The 26,901-nt window shown below is 34.3% G+C and overlaps 1 non-coding gene across 1 annotated transcript; it reads right to left on the reverse strand.

The window, feature by feature from the left end:
* Positions 1–23,667: 23,667 nt before the first annotated feature.
* Positions 23,668–23,772, reverse strand: LOC137764528 (U6 spliceosomal RNA). The gene has a single exon (XR_011074029.1). It is a non-coding gene; the product is annotated as a U6 spliceosomal RNA (small nuclear RNA).
* Between the last annotated feature and the right edge of the window lie 3,129 nt (positions 23,773–26,901).

Here is a 26,901-nt window from a genome sequence, read left to right on the forward strand (position 1 = left end):
GAAAGCATAGAGAATAAGTGCATATGAGAATTTACTGTGTAATAAAGGTGGCATTTCAAATCAATGAGGAAAGCTTTGATTGATTATTCATGAAATGACTACCCATTTGAAAACAAAGGAAAAGTATTTTTTCTGTATTATATTGCACACAAAAATAAATTTGTGAGGTTATATATGGAAATAAACTATGAAGTACTAAGATATAGTAGAATATTTTTCTAATTTTAAGATGTGAGAAAGCATATTTAAACATTTTATAAAGTCCAAGGAAAAGTAAATGTATAAATAGGATAAAGTAACATTCTAAAATGTTTATGTTGTGTAAGACTCCATAAACAAACTAAATACTAAAAACTAAAGAATTTTTTAGGTGAACTATTTTTATTTATTTACTTATTTATTTTTGGCTGTGTTAGGTCTTTCTTGCTGCGCGCGGGCTTTCTCTAGTTGCGGCGAGTGGGGGCTACTCTTCGGTGCGGTGCGCGGGCTTCTCATTGCGGTGGCTTCTCTTGTTGCGGAGCACGGGCTCTAGGCACACGGGTTTCAGTAGTTACAGTACACGGGCTCAGTAGTTGTGGCTCCCGGGCTCTACAGTGCAGGCTCAGTAGTGGTGGTACATGGGCTTAGTTGCTCCACGGCATGTGGGATCTTCCCGGACCAGGGCTCGAACCCATGTCCCCTGCATTGGCAGGCGGATTCTTAACCACTGCACCAGTGAAGTCCCTAGGTGAACTATTTTAAAGCAACTTTTAGCAGTTAACTAACGCAGTAGTACTAACTGCATTTGTACCATAGTTTTGTAGAGCTACTTACTAGAATGTATAAAGAATTTTGAACAGCCTTTATATTGAACGCTGTGGTGCCACCTCCTTAGGAAAGAATTTACACTCCAGCTCTTCGTGAAGTGTTGCCACAGACAGCCCTCTTTGGGATAAAGTGTGTTGAAGAAGCCTTCTTGCCTAATGTCTCACCCTCCTCTTGGGCACCTTGTATCCAATAAGTTAGTCAGTGCTTTGCCACAAATGCCTGGAAATTCACCCCAACTCAGGACAACTCCGAAGGGCCATCTCAGTTTCACAGTTGACAAGAAGTTGCCTGAGACCATTTTGAGAAAGTGTCACAACCCAACTTTTCCCTTTAATCTAGCTCCCTGCCCTGCTCCCACAGGGATATTTCCTGGACAGTAATCTGTCTCAAAGTCAACTTTCTGGGGAAACTGATCTGCAACTTGCTTTGATTTATTAATTCCAAATAGAAAATAAATTATTCAGCTACAGGAAGAAAATATATGGGTTTCTTGAGGGATCTTACTCTAAGAAAAAGCTTGAAAACACCTAAATATTCTAACAGATTGCATACTATATACTATATATATACACACACCTACATGTATGTATATACATACATGTGCATGTGTCATTGTACCAGTATCTATTATATCTATTACACAGCACTTAAAATTTGCTTGCAAATAATTTGTGATAACAGGAAATTTTTCTGTCACAATGTTACTTGGGAAAAGTAAGTAATAAAATCATTTATGTAGGGTGATTCCTATTATGTAAATACATGCATAGGCATAAAGATAAAAATAAATATACAATCATTTTTTTCCTTCTATATTTCTAAATTTTCCATATTTTCAGAAATATTATATAATTGGGATAATACTTTCTATTTTTTATAAATCTTTAAATGTTGACCAAGAAAGATAATTATAATTACCTCTAATTGTAAAAGAAAGAATTTAAAACTTGGTATGAATTTGAAACTCATTAAAACAAAATCATGGGGTTTCCCTGGCGGCACAGTGGTTGAGAATCTGCCTGCCAATGCAGGGGACACGGGTTCGAGCCCTGGTCTGGGAAGATCCCACATGCCGCGGAGCAACTAGGCCCGTGAGCCACAACTACTGAGCCTGCGCTCCGCAACAAGAGAGGCCACGATAGTGAGAGGCCCGCGCACCACGATGAAGAGTGGCCCCCCACTTGCCGCAACTAGAGAAAGCCCTCGCACAGAAACGAAGACCCAACACAGCCATAAATAAAATAAATAAATAAATAAAATTAGAGATAAAAACAAAACAAAACAAAATCATGCCCCAGTTCACATAACTAGTATCAGCAGCAAAGTCTGGAATCAAACTAAGTCATTGACTTCAAATCCAATACTCATCAACTTCAGCATGACTGAATCTTCAATATTATGCAATAATCATGATATATCCTTAAGAAGTTGTAATATATATGCATATAAACTCGGGATTTTTATAGTCAACATAAACATGGCCTGAGTTGTATGAAATACTGTTATTAAGATTTAAAAGTTAACAAAAATACTACATAGATTTAAAGATATCTCTTGAATGTATGTCCTTTACCAGCAGAATATTATTGTCTTAACATGTTTAATCCAGAATACCTTGTGCAGTGGAAGAGCATACAGCAGGTTCTGAAAAATTATTTAAAAGTAAATTCTATGACTGAGAAACTTAATATTTTAACTTTTTATTTTGAAATAATTTTAGACGTAAGAGTTGCAACGGTTGTAAAGCAATTTCTCATATTCCTTTCTCTCAGCTCCCCCTACATTCATATGTTACATAACCGTAGTAAAATTATCAAAATTAGAAATTAACATTGGCACAATGCTATTAACTAAACTACAATAATCCCTCTTTATTTACGGGTGATACATTCCAAGACCCTCAGAGGATGCCTGGAACCACAGATAGTACTGAACCCTATATACAGTGTTTTTTCCTAGGCATACATACCTGTGCTGAAGTAATTTATAAATTAGGCACAGTAAGAGATTAACAACAATAACTCAATAAAATAGAAGAATTATAACAATATACTGTAATAAAATTTATGTGAATGTGATCTCTCTCTCTCTCAAAATATCTTATTATACAATTTTAATGCCTTTTCCATTCTGAACTAAGCACTTATCATGAACTGTGACCATAATTTTTGCAGTTTGAGGTGCAACAGTAAAGCTAGCATAAATTTCTTTTTCCTTCTTCACAATTTCACCAACAGAAGATTCATTCTTACCGTAGATCTCAGGAACCTCAGCATACGATTTTTTCTTTCCTTATTAAGTAGTAAACATTCACCTTTTCACTTAAACGAAGCACCTTAACGGCTTCTCTTTGGCATATCCAAATTGCCAGCATCACTACTTTTGCACTTTGGGACCATTATTAAGTACAATAAGCGTTACCTGAACTCAACCATCGCATCACTGAGACAGTGAATCGGACAACCAAGATGGCTGCTAAGTGACTGTGGGCGGATACGCTGGGCAAAGGGATGATTCGCCCGAGATTTCATCAAGCTACTCAGAATGGTGCGCAATTTAAAACTTACGAATTAAATATTAAATTTCCCACTTACTGTTAACATTAACTGTTAACAGCGGCTAGCTGAAACCACGGACAGTGAAACTGAGGATAAGCGGGGACTACTGTACATACAGAGTTTATACAGAGTCCGCTAGTTTTTTCACTGATATCTTTTTTTTCTGTTCAGGGATTCAATCCAGGATACTACATTACATTTCCTTGTGGTGTCTTCTTGCTCTTCTCGAATACGTGACAGTTACTAAGTCTTTCCTTGTTTTTTATGACCTTGGAAATTTCAGAGTCAGATCGGGTATTTTGTATAGAATGCTCCTCTATTTAGGTTTTTCTGATGTTTTCTCATGATTAGATTGAGGTTATGGATTTGGGAAAAGAACACCACAGCTGCGAGGTACCCTCAGTGCATTGAAGTTAATATGTGCATGTTGATAATATGTTTTATTACTAGTAATATTAACCTAAATTACTTGGTTAGGATGGTTTCTGTCAGACGTCTTCTTGGTAAAGTTACAATTTCATTCTTTGTAAGTAATATTCTTTGGTGGAGATATTTTGAGACTATGAACATACCCTCTTTCTCAAACATATCCTGTTTCTCCTTAATCTTCACAATGGTCAGTGTTTCTGGTCAACAGTAATTATCATTGTGGTGTTTTTTTCTTTTTTCTTTTTTTTTTTTTTTGGCTGAGCCGCACGACATGTGGGATCTTAGTTCCCCTTAGTTCCCTGACCAGGGATCGAACCCGTGTTTTCTGCATTGGAAGCATGGAGTCCTAACCACTGGACCTCCAGGGAAGTCCCTCACCGTGGTGTTCTAATGTTTTTCTATTTCCCTTGTTCCTTCTAAATTCATTAATAGGAAATTTTTCATAAGGAAAATCTGTCCCTTTTCCAGTATTTGATCACTTGTTTATATTGGTTTGGACATATGAATATATTTTTTTCTTTATGTTACAATTCAACATTATCATTATATTTTTGCTGCTCAAATTGTTCCAGTTTTGGACATTGGGGCTATTTCTGGTCAGCTCCTGTGTCTTTTCAATAAACCCCAATCTTTTCATTGAAAGTTCCTTACTTTCTAGGATTACAAAGTGCTCCAGTCTTAACTTACATTTTTTTGTGTGTGTCATCCCTAGAATCAACACTTCTCTGAGAAGCCCTGGTTCCTTTTATTGGAGAATGTTATTTGGAAGCCAAGATCTGGGCACTAAGTTTTCTCATTGCTGCTGGGGTGTCATTCTGTGTAGGTCCATTCAGAAGACAGAGTTTGAAAATACATGTACATGTGTATACTAACCCATGTATACACACATGTCTATTCTATCTATGTGTGTGTGTATATATATATATGTATATATATATATACACACATACACACACACACACACACATTTTTTTCATACTGGTATATCTGACTCCTCTTCAGGACCACAGGTTTCTTTCTATTCCCTCTTTGCTTATTTATGACATATCTCTAACAGTGGTCCTTATCCATAATACATTTGCTCATTTATTCATTTGAAGCATAAATAAAAAATAGTTTCAGAATTTCTAACCCCGTGAGAAGTAGCTTTATCAATTAGAAAACAGTGTTTGTATAGTTATTTTTTTTTGTTTCTAGCCTTAGAATATCCAGTGAAAACAGTGTTTTCTAAAGTTACTTAAGCCAGCTCCTTTGTTTCCCACACACTGTAGTTGGTTATGTCATTCATTTGAAATAAAGTTAAATTATTTTATCACAGTCTACATTCCGTACTGCACTTCCTTTATATCCTGGTAGATTTTTTTTATTTGCATATAGCAAAATTCACTCATTTTGTGTACAGTTCCATGTGATTTGACAAATGCATAGAGGTGTGTATTCGCCAAACTCAGTTCCATACTAAACAATTCCATCATCCCCAAAATTACCTTATGCTCCTCCCACCCCAAATCCTGGGAACCACTAATTCATCCCTATAATTTTGCTTTTTCCAGAATGTCATATAAATGAGATCATCATAAAACATGAAGGCTTGAGGTCTTGCTTCTTTCACTTATCAAAATGCATTTAAGATTCATTTATGTCGTTGTATAAAACAACAGTTTATTCCTTTTTGTTGCCGAGTAGCATTCCACTGTATCATTGTATCACCATTTACTAATTAACCTCTTCAGACCCATCACGGTTCTTTCCAGATTTTAGCAGTTATCCATAAAGCTGCTACAAGGGTTTGTATACAGGTTTTTGTATGGAGATAAGTTCTGAATTCATGCAGGCAAAAAATAAGAAGTGGATTGCTCAGTCATTGGTAAGTATGTGTTAAACTTTACAAGAAAGAGCGGAACTATTTTCTCAAAGGGGCTGTACATTCCCACCATCAATGTATGAAAATTCCAGCTGCCTTACATATTTGTAGTTTTAATTTTTTTTTGTTATTGATATTCTAATAGCATTGTATTAATAACTCATTGTGGTCTTAATTTGCATTTTCTGATGATTAATAATATTGTACATCTTTTGAAATACTCAAATGTCAGCTTTTTTGTTTGTTTTTAATATTGAAGTATAGTTGATTTACGAACAATGTTGTGTTCGTTTTTGCTATACAGCAAAGAATATATACACATATTCCTTTCATATTCTTTTCCATTATGGCTTATTACAGGATATTGAATATAGTTCTCTGTGCTATACAGTAGGTCCTTGTTGTTTTTCTATTTCATATATAGTAGTGTGTATCTGTTAATCCCAAAGTCCTAATTTATCCCTTTCCCACTTCCCCTTTGGTAACCATAAACTCGTTTTCTATGTCTGTGAGTCTGTTTCTGTTTTGTAAATAAGCACATTTGTATCATATTTTAGATTCCCCATATAAGTAATATCACATGATATTTGTCTTTCTCTTTCTGACTTACTTCACTTAGTATGATAATCTCTAGGTCCGTCCATGTTGCTGTAAATGTCATCTTCATAGTTTCCTTACTGAAGTGTGTTTTCAGATTCTTGGCCAATTTTTTATTATGTTGTTTTATTTTCTTGTGGAGCTTTGAGAGTTATTTATATGTTCTGGATAAAAATCCTTTACAGGGTATGTGATTTTCAAATAGCTTCTCCTATCACGGTTTGTCTTTCCATTCTCATAAATGTATGTTCATAGTGTAAATGTTTTCAACTTGAATATAGTTAATCTTTTTCTGTCTGTTATAGATTTTTCTTTTGCTGTCTTATCTAAAAACTATTTGCCAAACTCAAGATCACAGAGATATTCATTTGAAGTTTTTTTTTTTTTAACTTAAGGGCTTATTTAAAGGATTTTGTTTTATTTTGCTTTGTTTTGCATATGGATGCCAATTCTATTATCATTATGTGTTGAAAAGAGCATCCCTGTCTCTGACACATTGTATCTTATTCCAGCGTTTATGAACCTTGACAGGCTAATTTGTTAGCCTACAAGTAAGGTAAAATCTCAAACCCTTCATCGTTTTTGACCACAAAGAGTTTTTATGTCATGAAATGGGCACGCCTTTTCTTCTGCTAGGCCTTCAGTGTATAAGACTGAGTTAATCTAATTAGGAATTGGACTGGGTTTTAGGTTTGTTGTTGCTATGGTTTCAGTATACCACAGGCTTTCAATCCCTTGAGGGATTATTTTGTTTATTATGGGAGTTGATTTGCCGGTTTTTTTCCCCCAGTATCTGCTCCACTCTGAGCTTTAGGTCATCCCTTTGTGCTGCACCTCAGAAATGGTCTGTCTTCTGCAAGTAACTCTTCATTCATATGACACTTGCTAACCTAGTGGTGGAGGTGGGAACAGTCTATGCTGTTCTGATTAAGTTTAATCATTAAGTAGTCAAGGTATCCCTGGTTCTCCAGGATATGACCTCCTTAATGCCCCTCCCCTTCTTGGTGCAGTTTTGAGCCCAGCACTTATTTCCCAGGGATAGAGGTTTCCTTTCCCTCCCCCAGCCTGTTTGTTTCTTCCCCAGCTGCAGTGAATTTTTACTAGAGCCTAAGGGTGACGGCCTATCGTCCTTATCCCACAGATCAGAGCATTATTTCCTTAGGGGAAATAAGGAAGAGGGTCTCAGAGTTTCTTACTGCCCCTGCTTTGGTTTCTCTTCTCTTCTTCTCTGTTCTCCTCCCCTCCTTCTGTTTTCCTTCCCCATACTGAAGAGTTTCTTTGGTTTCTCCCAACCACTTTTTGTATTAGGTGGTGTTTGTGTACACCTGGGCCCCTGAAATTTGCCAAACATCCTACCTTTTTTTAATAGGTGTCCAGAAGCAGATTGCCCAGGTAAGCAAGTGTTTTGGTTTTGTCTGCAACTGACCATCTCTCTTTAGATTTTGAGCTCTGTGACCTCTGTACTCTGATGGGTTCAAACAAAGTTGTGAATTTCCTGTTTGTTATTGTTGTTGTCATCGTCATTGTTGTTGCAAAGGTTGAGAATGACCTTTGAGAATGAGTCTTTCCAGTTCTCTGTATCTCTGGGCAGAAACTGAGGATCAATTTAATGTTTTAAATTTGATTTCAAAAAGCAACTGATTACAAATTTGTAACCCTTTTTACTTTGAGAGACTCCCAATTATAATTTAAGTTGTAAATTACTATAATTTTTCTTAATAAGTCAATAATTAGCTGGCGCTCTGTTGAGTCACTCGAACACATAAAGGCAAGAGACCTGTAGACTGCTTGGAGCATCACAGGTTTGAATAATTTGCTCAATTTTTCCCTGACCCTGTGACTGAATTTGTAAAGTAATAGTAAGAAGTTTTTCATCTAGTTCCAGCAATATGGTGAGGATTTAAGAACTAAAAGTGTTTTGATATCTTCAAAAGGTAATAAAAAAGTTTATATTAAAAAAAGTTTATATAAAAAATGTTTTTCTTTCTTATTACTAACTGAATTGCCACAACAGTTTTATCTAATTTAAATGATTTCATGACTATCTAAACTAGAACAGCAAAACTGAGAACAAAGAACAGAATCTATCCAAAAAGCTACATTAAATAACAGCATTTAAACAGTTAAATCCCCGTTCTTTTTAACAATAAAATTATTTCTGACCCTCAAAGTACATTTACATTTGGAAAACAGGATAGTGATTCAAATATTATGGGAGAGGGGTTCTGAATATGGAACACAAATTGTAAACAAAATTAAGTAACAAAAATGTTTGGGAGATTATCTATGCCCTCAAATTCTCTGAGTGGAACATCAGTGGTAAACTATTAGAATTTCCTTTCCCTTAACACCCTGCATATTTATTTGACAGACCTCATTCCTATCAGGCAGAAATTGCATGTTAATGACATTTATAAGTGAGATGGACATTCAAAGTTAAAAAGAGGCTGACTAAACAGATTTGAAAATCATTTGGCAGCAAAGGATAAGAGAGCTTAAGGAGTCATTAGAAGAGAAATTTAAGGATAAGTAGGAGGATAATGATAAATACAATTTAATCCCGGATAATAATGCTAAGGTTAAAAGTCATATACAGTAACTTGCAGTATATTATTTTAATGTTTCATTACTGTGATTGAAAGGATCTGACATAAAGATTGATTTGATGCAGGTCACCCCATCAGCTCTTCAATCTAAGTGGATAAATCTCTCTTTGGACAGATATGGTTGCAGCTTGCCTGACTCTGACCTGTTACATCAAGAAAAACTATCATGCACCAGATGTGTTTCATTTTGCTTACTACGTGACCTAGTATTTACTTCGATTTTACAAAACTTTAACTTTGACGATTGGAACGTACATTAAATAGAATAAAGTCCAAAGCTCTAGATACTCACACCTGTGTCTACAAACTTAATATGTAGTTATTTTTATAGAAACGTGAAAACTCATTTGTTCCCTACAATTGAAGTAATGGGCTATTTTATGAATTGAGACCAATGACCTTAAATTATTTTGTGATTTTGAAGAATTTCTTTTTTAAAAATATATATTTGAAATAACAAATATTATTTTTTCAGTAATTTTTACCTGTAAATAAAGTCTCAATCTTGTTATTCAAGATTGTGTGAGGAATCTGGGTCCAATGTTTTTCCCAGGTTCAATTTCACCTCACTTTCTTCAACAGAAGTCAACAACAGAAAAACTAAGTGCTAAGTATCCCTCAAAATTTTACTTGGCTTTCCTTTTTATATCATACTTTACTTTTACTTTTAAATAATATATGAGTATTAATTATCCAAGAACAGCAATATGCTTAAAATAAAATACATTATTTTCCTTGCAAATAGACTATGACAATGATTTTTGAAATATTTTCTTCTGATATTTAACAAACATAGTATTGCACTGCTGAGTTTGGTTTCTTGATCTTAAATACTATCCACTGACTTTGTGTTTTAACAGTTGCGGATTTAAATCTCTTATATCTCTACCTCAACCTTCTCCTACTCCTCACCTTATCCTATAGAATTAAATCAAAATATTTAGTTAAATTATTGTTTAGTGTTTAAGTGCTTAATTACCATAAAATATTGCTTATTTCTACTATGCCCAATAGACCAAAATTATTACTTTTGATTTTCTTATTTTTATGTGTTCAATCTACCAACCTAAACTGAATCACTGATTGTCTTTATTTTTATTATTTTGACTTTGCTTTTCTCCTTGCTGCAATCTTTTTCCACTTTATTAGAAAGTTATCAGTGAAAAAGTCAGCTCAGAACAATCTCTCCATTCTCTGAAAGTTACAATGCACATTCTTTGACTATACTCTTATCTGGTGCTTAAGAGGTGATATTAATTACTCATTACTTCTTGATTGTTTATTTTTACTAGACAAATTTGAAGCAAGGGTCACATACTTGCCATGACAATTTCCTTAGTCCCTTATGTAGCTTCTTAATTTACTAATTTGAAGGTTTATATTTGAGTGTATTTGGTTTTACATGATCTTCACTTCTAATGTTACAAAAAGTTCCTCCAAATCTTTTTACAATTATTATTTACAGCATAATATGTTGTTAACAAAATATCATGAAAACCTACTAAATATATATATATATTTCAAAGTATTTTTAAATAATTTAAACAAAACTAGGTGGAAAACAGAATAAGCATTTAAATATGTTAAAGAAGCTGAAATAGTTTTTTCATGTTTAATAGAAAAAACATGTGATTTAATTAATTCTAGTTGTCTTAATCAGTCAGAGCTACTATGTCAAAGAGTCATAAACTAGGTAACTTATAAACAAGAGAAATTTATTTCTCACAGTTCCAGAAGCTGGAAGTCCCAGATCTGGGTACCAGAGTGGTTTAGTTCTGGTAAGTGCCCTCTTCCAAGTTGTAGGCTGCCAAACTCTCATTGTATCCTCACATGGCAGAGGGCAGAGAGGAGAAGCTAGGGCTCTGGTGACTCTAATGACTCTTATGACTAATCCTATTTTATGAGGGCTCCACCCTCATGACCACATCTAATCCTAATCACCTCCCAAAGGCCCCATCTCCTAATACTATCACATTGAGGGGTAGGGTTTCAACATATGAACTTTTAGGGGACACAAACTTTCAGTCCATAGCACAAGTATTTCCTTTTAGAATTGTTAATTTAAAATTTGAGGTGGTGGTATCCTTTGTATTATGATTCCCCCCTCTTTTCTTTCCCCCTCTTATGGCTTTTCTTTCCTCTTTTCTTTTCTTTCTTTTCTTTCCCCCTCTTATGGCTTGTTTAAGGCCTTTTTCTCTTGCAGAAATGGGTACTTTAATCCCTGAACACTGGTACTATCTGTCAATGTGTTTTCATTTAAATAAGAACACATTAAGTTTCTGGAAGACCAAATTTCCTTTTATGAAGATATAAAAGCCAATGAAAGTCCCCCTTTTTTTACACTAGATATATATATACAGTACAAAAAGTGCAATCATTGCATATCAGCTTCAATAGTGGCTTCTGTTCAAATTTTGCCATGTTTTAACTAGATGATAACACTTGTTCAATCAATGTTATAAAATGTATTTTAATTATACCACAGAGTTGGTTTTGATCCTGAGATATGTAATCCAAATTTAAAATCTAAGTGGATCTATAATAATCATTACTTTGTATATGTCTACATACATCTAACTTATATAGTTTAATTGTAAAAAATGTAAATGAAAGTGAAAACACTAAAGTAATTTATGTATATGTTGTCTTAACACTGTATATATAATTTACCCATAAGTTAAATATATAGAATTCCTACAACACATGAGACACTATTTTATTTAATCCTATCAACAACCCTATAAGTACAGCCATATTATTAAACATTTAAACCAGAACACTTTTGAGAGTAGGGACACTGTTAATAATTACTTTGGGACAATAGGCAAAAACAAGTATGAAGACTCACCCCACCTATAAAGTGAAAATTTTCCCGACTAATTCATCCCAGAATGATTTCTTCTTTCTCTGCAATTATTACCACATCTACAAACAAGGTAATCAACATTTAGAGAGACAAAGGAACTTACCTAAATCAAACATCTATTAAGCATATTGGTTGGTATTCAGACTCAGGACGTATGATGAGGGAGACGACCATTATAACAAGTGAAGAAAATATGCCCATTTCAGAACAAATATTATAGCATGTTAGTATTGGTTAAATGTACATAGGAAAGATACATGTCTAGAAAGATACATAAGCAAACTGCTAACAATGTTTACTCAAGGAGAATGAATGATTGAAACTGGAGAGGCTTTCACTTTATTATGTATATATTTCTGTATTGTCCATACCGTACAACCCCATCTCCCCGTAATCTCCCCACTCAGCCAATAAGCATGAAATATTTTACTTAAAGAAAACATTTCACCAGTGTTTAAATTTTAACTTTCTTTAAATAAGAGACAGACAAAAGTTAATTTGCCTAAAAGTATTACAGATATAAAAATAAGTTTGATCACATCAGTTTCATCCTGCATTGAAAGTATTTACAAGGATTACACTGATTTTAGGTTTATCATAACTTGAGCCAATATTTTCAACTTTAAATAAAAACCTTTAAAAGGTTTTAATTGTATAATTAAATCACTGACAGTATATTCATATATCTGTGAGAATAAAAAAATAGGTTGTATTAAATACTTTAAAACGCAATTAATCAAATAATAGACTTTCCTTTTCCAGTCTAATTGAGATTTTATCTTATTTTTTTCTCGCTTTAGCAGGCTTTTGCTTTAGATAAATGAAATGATTAGTTTAATAAATTATTAAGCTTATATGTTTGTATGGAAACACAGAAAAATGTTCACAATGATAAGATGATCCATATTACTGTAACTGAAGGAAATTAAAACCCTTTTAAAGTCAGGCTTGGTTTTCATGAATTCAGTACCTCAGAGACTCATCTAAATTATGACAGGCTCCTTGCTGAAAGTATATTGAAAAGTTGACAACACTGGAGGAGAAGATTTTGTGCTTAAACAAAAAACTACGTATAATTTTCACCTCAAATGCTGTCTTTCCATAAAATGCAAATCCAAGATAAGATAACTAAAGCAGTCAAATAATTTTACTTACGTTTCTATGCAGGGATAAGAAAGAAACCATCCTGAAAGGAATAGTTCCTTGAAAGAATCATTGGTTCCTCAACTAAACTAGAGTTATAGCTATTTGTGCACTCTCTCTACAGTACCGAGAGCACTTAATCTTTTCCTACTACCCAGTAGCTACACAGCAAGCACTTTGGTAACTGGAAACTGTCACATTGCAAGTGAAGAATTGATAGAAATTGTATATGTGTTTGTGCTTGAGACATATGGGTTCGGATGTGCGAATTGTTTTCTAAAGATCTTGAGCCTTATGCTGTGCGCTCTACTCCAACTAAGATTGATGGAACCAGGAAGCACACACCCAAAGAAGGATTAATCAAATTTTACAACTGTGAATTAATCCAAGAAAAACTATAATTTCAAAGGACTAAGTAAAAAAGCAATTTTTTTCTTAGTGAACGAAAGGCATAAACATGCGTTAATCCAAATTTAGGAGCCTGGTTTTGTGATACAAAACAAAAAATTTGAAATGCAACTTTAATAGCAAACATGAATGTGCCTTTGCCCTATATTGTATCTATAATTATTGGGTAGTTGCAATGAGAGGAGCACATATTCCCCTTACACATATGCAGGCAAACAGGATTCATGTATGAAAAGAGACTCAACACAGTAAAAGAGAACTTTCACATGACATTAACACCAATCAGTACTGGTCCCTTAATCAATAATAGAGACTATAAGACAGCGCCACAATGTAGTACACTGAGTTTAGATGGCTCCTCATTGACATTTCTATAGGATAAGTCCATTTTAAATATGGTTAGGGTTGGGACACATCTCTCAGAAGAAGCTTTCTTCTTTAAAGCTCTATGTTACTAGACACTAACAGATTTTCTTAAAGCTTTAATGAATAACTCCAGATGCTCTAACAATAGGATAGTGTTTAGAATATTTCTTCTCCAAAGAGTTTAAAGCATGTGATGTGCAAATGATCAATTCTAATCTTGTAATTTATTTAATATTTGTTATTTCGGTTTGTAAAAAAATAAAACTTTGTAGTATCTGGATGTTACATCACATACTATTGTGATGACTGCATTGGGCAGTTTATTTAGGGGCTGTGGGTTTCTCTTCTCATGAATACTTCTCTATGCCACAAACTACATATAAATTAGGAGGAAGAAGATAAAAGATTAAGATGAAAAAGAGAGGGAAGAAGAGCTGAAGGAAGAAGAGGAAAAGGAAGAGGAAGGAGAATGGTAAATGATATAGGGAAAAAGAAGAGAAGAGAATGACAGTAGCAACTCTGATAATTGTAGCACTTCATATGTAAAGCTTGCTTAGTCTTCTTAGTAGAAACTGCTTACAGTGTGGTTCAGGGTAGTTCAAACAGGAATGAACTAGAGGAGTTCTAAGACCTCTGTTCCAGTCTTAGTTCAAGTAATAGTAAATAGTCCAATCTTGAGAAAGTCATTTAATATCTCTAGTTTTCAATGTATAAGAAATATATTTTTATACTCATATAATATTTATATATGTTCATATAAATATATAACTATATGTATTTATTACATAGAAAATATAACAATACATTTCTTATATGTAAAATAGTTATTAAATGTATATTTTTAAAGGAACGTTTAAAAAAGAACAGAGTCACAATTGTTTGCCATATTTGCAGAGTTTTTCAGAAAGATTTACTCATAATTTCTTGAAGGAAAAAAAAGCTTTGCTTTAACCAAGGAAAAGTACAATTTGATTAGTCGAGTTGTATTGTTAACACACCGGCATCTGTGGATTCTGGTTACTGTGGTTGGAATTCTGGTTCTAGCACTTACAAGCTTTGTGCCCTTGGGCAAGTTATCTTAACTTTCTGAACTTCAATTTTATCCATCTGTAAAATGGAGATAAAATTGCACTAAATCAAGAAGATATTAGGGTATTAAAGATAGAAAGCATGTAAATAACACATAATATATACAAGCAAATGGAGATAAGTCATGCAATTAACAATATTTGTATTGGTATTTATTATAAAATACATGATCAGAATAGTCTAAAGGAAAGAATACACACTAATAGACTTTACTGATAAAAGTCTGAATTCCAATTACTATGAAAAGTGATAGATAGCTATTAATGACTTTTTATGTAGCATAGTGGAAAAAAATCCCATCATTATTTTGGAAAAAAAATATAGCAGATATAATGAACACAAAGTATTTTGTAATTATTTGCCCTTGGCTTTCTACTTTAAGCTTAAAAATGGGTGCTCTTTGAATCAGGTGACTCTCTCTCGCCCCCTTCACTACATAACCTACCACTCAGCACAGTGTCAACTATATATTGAACTTTAATCATTATTGATTATGGATGATGGTGCAGATGAAAGAATGACTAAGAAACTATGCTCCAGTGGTAAGATGAGACAGAAAGAAAAATAGAAGGATTTTGGTAAGAATAAAAAGAGGAAAAAGGTAAGAGAGCTGTTTTTGTGTGTGATTTACTGCACCTGGTTACATGGAAGTTGAAAGTTGCTCTAGTATCTGGCATTTAATCTTTTTTAAGAGAGCCTACCCTGCCTTGGAAACAGCTGAACTGATACATGGCGAAGCAGTGGGGAGGATACTGGTGTCGGAGGACTCACTTTCCTTCATTCTGTATTTACAGTACTATCTGCTGTGCTTCCAGAAATGAGAGCAAGGGAGAGAGAAGGAAGATAGATGGGTCCTTGGTGTCTCCCTGCTGTGGTCAAATGATTGTGCACTTCAGAAAAAAAAAAATGAATAACCCGATTTCAAAAAAATCCTCACCCAAACTTGATCCTAAGCTAAATATCTTTTAAAGTGATAGTTTTAGCTTAACTTTCGTTCCTTTTGATTACGCTAACCTCTGCCCCACTTTCTAGTTGAAACTAAAGGTCATACTTCAAAAAAAATCACATTATTGATATTTCCAGTCAAAATTAAAGTGAAAATTGCAGCTGGTCTCACAGGAACACCTGAAGGAGTAAGGCTTTTTTTGCTTCTTTTAACCACACACGTTTGGGAGAACTTCAAAAGTTTTAAAATTAACTTTGAAGATTAATTTTCAAATCATGTAAAATTCTTATCTGTATCTCAAATTACCTGAAGAATCTTCTACCTCTACTTAAAAGTCCTAAATTGTTAGTAAATTAAAGATAGAATGTAATGTAAGATAGTTTAGAAAAAAAGACTTTTCATATAACTGGGGAAAAAATAATACTACTAAGACGGTTTCATGATTTGTTAACTGAGAGCTGTTATCCTCACATAATTATGGTAGCACATTGTAATGGTGAGTAGGTGGGCAGATTAAGAAACGACACAAGTAAACCAGTAACTTATCCTGTTGTCATTCTCCTGCTGCCAGTAATTGTGTGGTTTTTTAAAATAAGAGTTTAAAGTTCTGAGTCTGGGGACTACACCACCTACTTAAAGTGAAATGCGTTTTACTGAGACAACTAGGGGGAAGCACGTGATTAAATTATGCTCAACTATAGCCTTCAAAAGTCAACCAACATTATTTTGTTCAATTTGACCTAAACTTTATATGTATACTCATATGGAGTTATAGGCAGTAGTAACCTCTCCTAGTTCCTTTGAACTATTTCATATTAAAATGAAAAACAAATTGTTGATTTCTATCATCCCCATCCCTCAGTAAGCAAGCCTTATTTTTTCCTTATTTCTAGTAAGCATAGACAACTAAGATTTTCCTTAATGTCAGCATTAACTAACTTTCTTCTCTAGCTAGAGTCATCATTCTTCTTAGACCATTAACCCTGTGCTAAGGCCAAACAATCTCTTAGGTTATCTCTGCTCTCCCACCTATAAATTAGAAACAAAATTTAAAACAAACAAACAAAAAACATGGTCTTATTTTAGTGCTAGTAATATGATACATGATGTTCAAAAGGCTTGGGGACTGATATCACCCCCACCAGCTTTTTACCCTGAGAAGTGTCTCTACAACAGAACCACAGATACCACCAGCCAGCAGGACATGTGACCACTCAGTGAAGACATGACCTTGTCTGTCAGTCCAGCTTACCAGGCAGGGGCTGTCAGTTAACTGGTTGGCTACATGACTAGTGTTTCTGCTGGCTTCCCATTGCCTATTTGATGGGATATAGGGTGATAGCCCAAATGGAACTACTCCTTATGCTTTTGCAACTAGTTACCTCACTTCTTGTTCAATCTTTTCCTCTGACTCATATTTTTAGCAATAGCTAGACTCTTGAAAAACAATAAACGAACCTTGTATAGTCCCTCAAGTATTTATTCAGAAACATTCATTGAGAACCTGGCATGTTTATTTTGGTAGGAGGGAAAGGAAACAACAACCTCAAGACTCTAAAGAAGTAATGCCTCTGAATGTGACTTAACTGGCCCAAGGTTTTTACCTTTGATATCCTCTCCAGTGTACAGAAAAATAAGTAGGCTCTTTGAGAAGACAAAAATATCCAGAGAAACAATAATGGATTATAAGTAGAAGTGCAAATAGAGAGAGTGAACACAAAACCATAAAAGGAAACACGAAATGCAGTAAAAGAATTAGAATCCCTATGGGACAAAATTTAGACACTATCATTGTTTCCTTGCCAAAAGTAGTGTACTTTATTTTGTATAATTCTCACCGTTCTTGAAACTAAAGATTACTTGAAGACTTTTGGTTCACAGTACATGCACTTATTTGGATAAATATACGGGGGCTTTTGATCTGTATGGTGTTCTTTGTGTTGAGCTGTGAGGTGCCACTTCGATAGCTGGTGTAACTCTGGTTCTATTGCAGGCAGTCTTGGAAGTATGTATAGCTACCCCTCCTGCACTATAAGGCCTGCTTCTGCAGTCATTTGTACCACAGAGCCCTTGATGCCCATTCAATGTCCATTAAATATTAGATCAACGTCCATTCAAACTATAACCCGCAACGTGAACAGTCAGCCATACAGCACTCTGTGTATGCTCAGTCTTACCTTCACTACAATAAACCTCCAGGTAAACGCACCATTCAACTCTCTGATATCCTACACTACCTCTGGGCAGGTGGGCACTTGAGACATTCTGTATGCCCGTATGCTCTATTTGCCAAGTGCAGGCTATGGGGAACCAGGGATCTACTCTCTGTCTAAATGTACCTTCCCATCTTTGGTACTATTTGCGCCAAGGCACAAGGTTCCTCTGCCTTCTTCTTTCCTTTGCAAACAGTCTGCTTCCCCTTGTCTCACTACCTTTTGAGGTTTAGATCAAAAGGTGTCCTTCTCAAATTGTAATATCCTTCTATCATTCCTTGACTCCTCTTTCCAGTGTCTAAAGAGTTTCCCCTTCCCTTCTGATAAGAACATATTCTAAATTACATACCTCTCCTTTCCTAAATGGCATTTTCTCTTCTGAAATCTAATGCAATGATAGGAAAAGAACTGAATAGAATGGACAAATATTACCTTCCTAGAAAGGAAAACACATGCATGATAAGAGATGGGGTTGGGCTTCCCTGGTGATGCAGTGGTTAAGAATCCGCCTGCCAATGCAGGGGACACAGGTTCGAGCCCTGGTCAGGGAAGATCCCACATACCACATACCGCAGAGCAACTAAGCCTGTGTGTCATAACTACTGAGCCTGCTCTCTAGAGCCTGCAAGTCACAACTACTGAGCTCGCCTGCCACAACTACTGAAGCCCGCACGCCTAGAGCCTGTGCTCCACAACAAGAGAAGCCACCGCAATGAGAAGCCCGTGCAATGCAACGATGAGTAGCCCCCGCTTGCCGCAACTAGAGAAAACCCATGCACAGCAACGAAGACCCAACACAGCCAAAAACAGATAAAACTTATTAAAAAAGAGATGGGGTTAGTGTAGGGGATCAAATGTATTATCCCATTATATGTGGAAGATAAATCACATATATTTTCCTAAAGAAAATAGGAAAGTACAAAGACCAAGTACAAAGAGTGCCAAGTGAAAGTACAAAGAGTGCCAAGATACTCTCTCTTAACCCCAAATAGTCTTTTTTACCAGAAGGCCTTTACATCTCTGCCCAGTAGAAACTCTCCCTATGTCATATACTTCTTCCATAAAAATATTACTAATTGCTACTGATACCTTGAGGTAGTAATAGCTGAAAGGCTCTATGGAAAGAAACCAAATCATTAAAAAGGTTGAGAGGAAACTTGGGTTGTGGTAGAAAAAAGTATACTCTTCACATATTGGAGGCATACAAACTCTACTGAAGAGTAGAATATAAGAAGAGATATGAAAATATTGATTAAGGACAATACATTTGCAGACACACAGATGTAGAGGAAGTATTATAGAGGTTTTGATAAAGAAGCTAGACCCTTAGAACAGAAGTAATATGCAGAGACATACTTAAGTAAACTTTCTTAAACTGAAAGCAACTTGAACTTACAACCAGAAAAGAAGTATAATATTATACAAAACGTTAGTGAAGAGAGAAACACATCTTGAGAATAATGTTGAATAAAATGAAGGTTTAACTAGCGTACTAGCAGAAAAATGAGTGGTTACCTACGCAAGTACAAAACTCAAGATAAGCTTCAGATTTTTCCACAATACAAAATGCCATAACTATTAATAAAAATAACTAACTTGGACTTCCTCTGTTCGATGTGCCACACACTGAAGAAAGAACCTATGTGGATGATCTCATATAATCCCAATTAGAACCCTATGTGGTATGTATATTAAAATCTCACTCAGGAGCAAGGAAATAAAGGTTTCAGAGGCTCCACGACTTGCCCTTGATCACACAGTGTGTACATGGCAGGGCTAGGATTGAAGTCCAGATCAGAGTCAATTACCAAATGAGGAATACATATATATAATTATGATACACACATAATTATATATATATAATTAAAAGATGGATTAAACAAATATATACTACGCCTCGTATGCCAGGAAGAATACGCTACATTTTCCAGTATAACATTGAAGAAGACTGAAATCTATACTAAGCAACAGAAACAACTTCATTAAATTTAAAAAGTAGAATATTTGGCCAATGTGGCTTTATTTCCACAATGCTAAAGACACAATGCAATAAAAACTTACAGCAAATTACCAACCATTTGGAGTATGTTCTTCAAGAATTCACTTAAGTTGTGTGAAGTGTTCCAACCAATCTTGCCATGAACAGCAGATAGAATATGAATTCTTTTCTCAAGAGCCTTCTTAGCCCCCAAGCAGATATGCTTTTGGGAACCTTGGAGTACCAGGCCACTAGGCAAATTCACTTTTGCATAGATCTCTCTTAGACTCAAATTGAGGCTCTTGCTATATTTTCTTCCCCAGAATTTTAAAATCTGCTTGCTGAGTTTTGAAAATGTTGCTTAGCTAAGGCTAAGATTTTTGGGCACTCTGGTAAATTTCCTAGACCTACTTCCAGGCAATGATTCCATCATATCCAACAGTGTTGGTCTGTCCTGTGAGCCCCTAACACACATCCCAAACCCTTAGGACAGCCCTATTTCCAATTAACAGTCCTTAAAGAACCAGAAATTTTCATCAGTCCAGTAGTGCTTCCTGGGGGAAGAGGGAGAAGAAGAAGAAAGGAAGTGGTGTTACCTTTATATAGAATTGCCAGCATTTTATTCTTGCAAGGTCACTAATAAAAATAATGATATTTACTATAATTTATATTTATCATAAACACCTGTTTAATAAAGTAGAAGAGACATAACGCCAAAATAAGTTAAATATACTTAGCCTTGGGAAAAAAAAATCTTTTTCTCATTTTGCTAAAAATTATTGAAATCTTTGTTATAAACCAGTGTCCTTGGATCAGAGTTTGAAAAATACTTATTTCTTTTATGGATTTAATGGGAAAAGAGACAGCTGCAAGTTCAAACTGAGATGCACCACAAAATTTATGGATGAAGTTAGAAAATACTACTGTATGTAGATGGAAATTACAAAATACCAACACAGAAGAGATACATGGAATAAAAGTTCTCTAGTAACTGGTCTTATATTTGGATATAGCTTAGATAGTTGTGTCTCACTGTGTAATGGAAAGTGGCCACCCTAAATTATATTCTACTTCAAATGATATAACGTAAATTTAAACTTCATGAAACTGGTTATACAAATAGAAGGGTACTGAGCTACATAGGTTGTGAAGTAGAAAAGTTATAGAACAAGAACAATTGTGTTTGTCCAGCATTGTTCTCGTCAGAGCCAGTTGTGTCTAACCTGACACCATTGACAGATGGTGAAGCAGGAATAATTCCGCATATTCCATTTAAAGATGAATAAAAATATTCAAGTGTTTTGCTATGATTCCAAGCAATTTGAATCCCTTTTCAAGATACATTAAAAAACCAAAAGGTACTATATAAAATAAGAAAAGGTTTTCCTGTATTAAAATTAATAAATTGTCCTTAGGAATCTGGTTAACCTCATATACTCACTCTGATAATCCGTGAGCGAACTGATAAAATAAATTTTCCAAATATACAAAACTACTATCAGAGTCAATCCTCCAGGCACAGACACCTCAGGAGACCTAAGAGAAACATCTTAACACACTAAATTGTATTCTATTTCAAGAGTATTTTTACCTGATTCTGCAAGAGATTGCCTTATTACTCGATATCATAAGTCATGTTATCCCACTTACAGAAGGAGTCAAGGGACTTTTGCTCTTAGTCTTAAGAGCAAATAGGTAAAAGAGAATAAACATATTAAATTACTTTCAATCATTCATTTGACTAAAATATATGGCATTTTACATTATAACTTTAATATTATGAAACAACTGTATTCAGGGTATAGGAATTAGTACATATACATATTAGTACTAATATGTACTAATTAGTACATATTAGTTTTTCCTAATAAGCTCACAGAACAGGTAAGGATGTGAATGCTTTTTGATGTTTTTCACGTACTGATTCGAATGCAAAATGTAAAAGCTTTTTTTTTGTCAAATAATAGACACCCCACTGAAGTATCAATTAGAACATGATTCTAAGTACCAATTGACAGTTAATTTTTGATATTTACAGCCGTCATAATTGAATCATTCTGGAACATAAAAGTTAATTGTATGTAAGAAAAACTAGTCAAATTACATAAATGTAGAAACTTTACAAATCTCAGTGAGGTACTATTAACCGCTCTTATTTCAATGAAAATAAGGAAAGATTAAGGCTTTGATGCTTTATAAAAAGTGATACGAAGAAAATCTGCTTTACAAGTTTGTTTTGTTCAAAATTCAAATTCTTAGGTCTCCAAAGTGGTTTAATTTTCCATAATCACTTTATTTCTACCTAGAAAAGTAGATTTCTGTGTAGACAAAGTTGACATAAATACTCAAACAAATTTCTTTTAGATTGAATTTTCATTCATATGGGATTCCAAATGTTTATATACATGGGAACTTTCTGTCACAATATTCATTTTTTTAACTGATGTTGCACCTTCATTTGATTGGCATTAGATTTGTTGAAAAAGCTGAGCCAACATTTCCAACTGGGAAATGGAAAAGGTTAAATTTTTAGATAATCAGAAAGCTTTCTCTAGACAATTTAGTCAATAGCCACAATTTATGATGCAAACCTAAGGGTCTTTAGTTTTGCCTTGTTAATCCCACATTTACAGAATACACTTTCATGATTTCCTCCCACAAGACTATTTAAAGACATGGAACAGCAAACAGAGGAGTTTGTGTCCTTACCCCCAAATCGGTTAAAATCCGAAGCTTGATTAAATGGTAACATTATCTATTCTTTGGGTTTAAAAACCCTCAACTGAATTCCAGTCCTCATTCCACCCCATTCTCCATCACATTCCAGGAAACCCAATATGCTTTATTTAGTTTAGTAACTAAGAAAAGGCACAGCTCTGGGTGCAATGTTCAGAAATTACTCTGCGTGAAAAGACAGAAAAAACAAAAGTATGGACAGAAAAAACTAAACAAATTATGTGGGGTAGCTTTATATATTTTTCTAATTAGATGACTTCCCAGACATCATAATGAACCTCAAACATCTAATCAATTTAAACCAATCATTCTTATATAATCTAATTATCAAGTTATAAAACTTACAATGTTATAATGATACCATAAAATAAAGTATCACAATGATGGCTCTGATTTTGAATCCCATATTATTTTTGTTTCTTTAAAGGATTATTTCTTACACATACTTCTTTTCCTTAGTCATATGTAATATGTATATACATTTGATATATATAAATCTGAATTACAATTTTATTTTTCCTATTTTTCAGAGGAAAATATGCTTTATTTGGCAATGTATCATGTTTCTAGCGTTAAGCTATATCTCCCTTTTCTTTAACATCATTTTCACAGATCTCATTTTCCTTTTCAGTTTTGTCTCATTGATTTTATATCCTGCCCCCTTTTTAAATTATAATAAGCCATCTTTAAAATTATGAATTAATCATTCTAAAAATGAAACAGCTTTACCATAATTAAGGTGGGACCATGAAAAAATACACATTTAGTAGTCTTACTATACCACAATAGCAGACATTTTAAAAATTATCTTTTCAGTGAAGATTTTAAATTTCCAACAAATTATTTTTCATATCTTTAAAAATTCATTTTTATAAAGCAAAATATACAGTATTTTTTGCTTTGGATATAAATAAAATGAAAATTTGAGTAATTATGTGACTTTCTTTTTTTTTGGTTGTGCCAGGTCTTAGTTGCAGCAGGCAGGCTCCTTAGTTGCAGCTTGCGGGCTCCCTAGTTGCAGCTCAACAGGTTCTTAGTTGTGGCATGCGAACTCCTAGTTGAAAAATATGGAACGCTTCACGAATTTGCATGTCATCCCTGCGCAGGGGCCATGCTAATCTTCTCTGTATCGTTCCAATTTAGTGTATGTGACAGAGCACTGTGACTTTTTTGATATATTCTTTTAATCAGATACTTTTAGGTCATTATCAGTTTTTCTTCTCATTTACTGGCCAGATACAAATACTTATTCCTCTGAACTTTGATCAGTTCTAACAAGGATTCACTACCATTTTATATAACTCTATTTCTTGTCATATCAAATTGACTATTTTGATCAAAATAGTCAAAATGCTCAATTAAAAAAAAAAGTTTTACCTGTTCCAGTTGCTAACTTATCTGACTGAGTTTATTCATTTTTATGAGTGAATTTCCATACATTTTGACTATAGATTTCCTTTTGATTTCAATGTTCAATCCCACCCTAGTCACACAGAGATTCAAGGAGCCTTCTTTGAGTGACAAACAAAATTGTTTACCTATAAGTGGTTATCTTGTCCAAGTTCTAATTCCCACTATTACCCCTTTTTGTTTCTTACTTCTTCATCTCTCTCTGAGTAACTTCATGCCCTTTGGCTTTAAACCCAGTTGTTCCATGCCTCTTGGGTCAGTCTGTTTTTGCTAAGAGAGTAAAGTTTCCCATTTAATGGATTTTAGCCCCAAAATATCCAAGAAAATCCTGTATACTAATATCCATATTGATACACCAAGTATTTCCCTCAGGTGAGATCCTAGATTACTGAGATGAAAGTTGAATTTACAGCAGAAATGTTTATGTAGATATTTTTAAACCTTTATAAATATAATTTGGGTACTAAAATCCTCGTCTTTGGTCAAGGGAATGAATGTGTCACTTTTAGAGAATGGAGAAAGTGTCTGAAGAACCAGACTTATTATTTCTCTGGTCATATTTTCTCTTGTAGTTACCCTCTTCACTGCCCATCCTCAGCTATTGACCAGGAAGGAAAAGAGGAAGAAAGAACACGAAGGTAGTCTTGTACTCTGAATAGTAGCTTGTTATTGTATCTTACTTTTTTTTCCATTTCTTATTACTGAATATATGTTTAAGAATCACACAAATTATACTAAAAATTGCCTAGAAGACTGAATCTATCCTTCTGATACTCAGTATATTTGGAACATCTGTCTCCTTCACAAGCTTGAATTAAAACATAAAGCACTTTCTATTTACCTAGATTTAGAGGCAATATGTTCATCAACTTCTTATTGACACCTGGGTTTTGCCCATTATTTGCAGCAAGCTGGGAAAAAGGGGGTCTTGCCTCATTCCTATAGTTCATCATACTTCCCTAAGTGTGTGTACAAGCACACATGCCCAAGTACTCATCAGTCATTTGTTGTAATACTTTTCTAGTCTCCTGAGATGACACCCTCCTATTCTGTACCCAACCAAACCGCCCTTTTCTCCAGATTCAACTCTGTTTCTCCACTATTACAAATCTTTAGGCCACATCAACTAGACCAATCAGAACTCTTAATGCTAAAGCTCTGACCCCTTCTTTTGCTGATTAATCATGTACAGTCATGTTATACTTCACATTTCTTCATATTCAATTTTTGTGTATCAATCATATTGCTATTTAGCTTTTTGTATGTTTGTCTTGAATTCACATGTATATTGCAAGTTCCTTGGGAAAGCCCCATCTTAGAATCCCCAGGCAATAAGCGTTCAAAAGATAATTACCATTGGTTCATACAGTTTGTTCCTCTGTTCACTAATATATTTAATTTTATTTTTTTATTTGCCTTTAGAATTAATTTTTATTCACTAACCATAATTTTACATTTGTTAATCAAGATAGTTAAGTCACTGTAGTAATCTTAGATTTTGGCTGTAAGATAAGAGGGAATTAAATTCTTGTTACTGATACATGTTGAAGGACTAATACTGATGAAATTTCATGAGCAGTAAATCATATGTACACCACTTACACTTCTATAGTACTTTCATCAATACTGTTGAATTCCAGAATGCTTTCTCCATGTATTCAATGGTTAAAAGGTATGAACTACATCAGTATGTCAGACTAATGCTGGAAGTCTAACAATATCAAAATAGAACTTTTGATTAAAACTGTATAGGACAGCTATGTAAAAACAGAATCCCAAAGTAAGAGTTTAAAAGAAACATTTTAATGAAATCTTTCATTGGGGGAAACCAGTGACTATCTTTTCCAAGATGTTGCTTTGGATGACAATCAATACCTGTGTTGTGTATATGGGTGAAAAACTGAAATACGATCAGCAGTTTTTCTATGTGACAAACGTGGGAAGTCAGCTGTCAAGTAACTGCTGCCTGTGGACTTATGCACCAATACATTGCTTGCCAAAATGTGTTGTGTAGACACAACATCATATATTTAAAAACTTCACTCTCTTTCCAGCTTAAATGTTTATATTAGATAGCTTGAAAATTGTCCTCTAACTCATACTTTATTATTTTTGTCAGCTCAGCAATTAATACCAATGAGCAATTTACATTCTTCTTGGTCAATTTCTTAAGTAATTGCAAGTAATAAAATACATAGTATTTTATTTTATGGCTTATTTGATCTCCTCTTAAAGTTCACATGTAAAATGCCCCATAAAATCTAGTGTTCAATGTCATATTATTTGACACTAAATCTACCTACAATAAATGGCCATCTAACCTAATTAAGCAAAATACATGTTTTAAAGTAAAAAATAAGCTTCAGAATTCAACTAGAGATGTAGCATTCCCTTTTTGCTCATATAGAGACTTTTTTAAAATATAAATGTATTTATTTATTTATTTTTGTCTGTATTGGGTCTTCGTCGCTGCACGCAGGCTTTCTCTAGTTGCAGCGAGCGGGGGCTACTCATCGTTGCGGTGCATGGGCTTCTCATTGAGGTGGCTTCTCTTTGTTGCAGAACTCGGGCTCTAGGCACGTAGGCTTCAGTAGTTGTGACATGTGAGCTCAGTAGTTGTGGCTCACAGGCTCTAGAGCGCAGGCTCAGTAGTTGTGGCACACGGGCTTAGTTGCTCCGCGGCATATGGAATCTTCCCAGACCAGGGATCTAACCCCTGCATTGGCAGGCAGATTCTCAACCACTGTGCCACCAGGGAAGACCTAGAGCCTTTTTTGCATCAATAATATATGATAAGAAATGTACTTTGACTTGCAACATAATACATTTCAATATAGACTTCATTATATACTATATAAATAATATAGAAATACATTTAACATGTG

Source organism: Eschrichtius robustus, chromosome 4 (genome assembly GCF_028021215.1).
Source record: "Eschrichtius robustus isolate mEscRob2 chromosome 4, mEscRob2.pri, whole genome shotgun sequence".
In the NCBI taxonomy this organism is placed as follows: Eukaryota; Metazoa; Chordata; class Mammalia; order Artiodactyla; family Eschrichtiidae; genus Eschrichtius; species Eschrichtius robustus.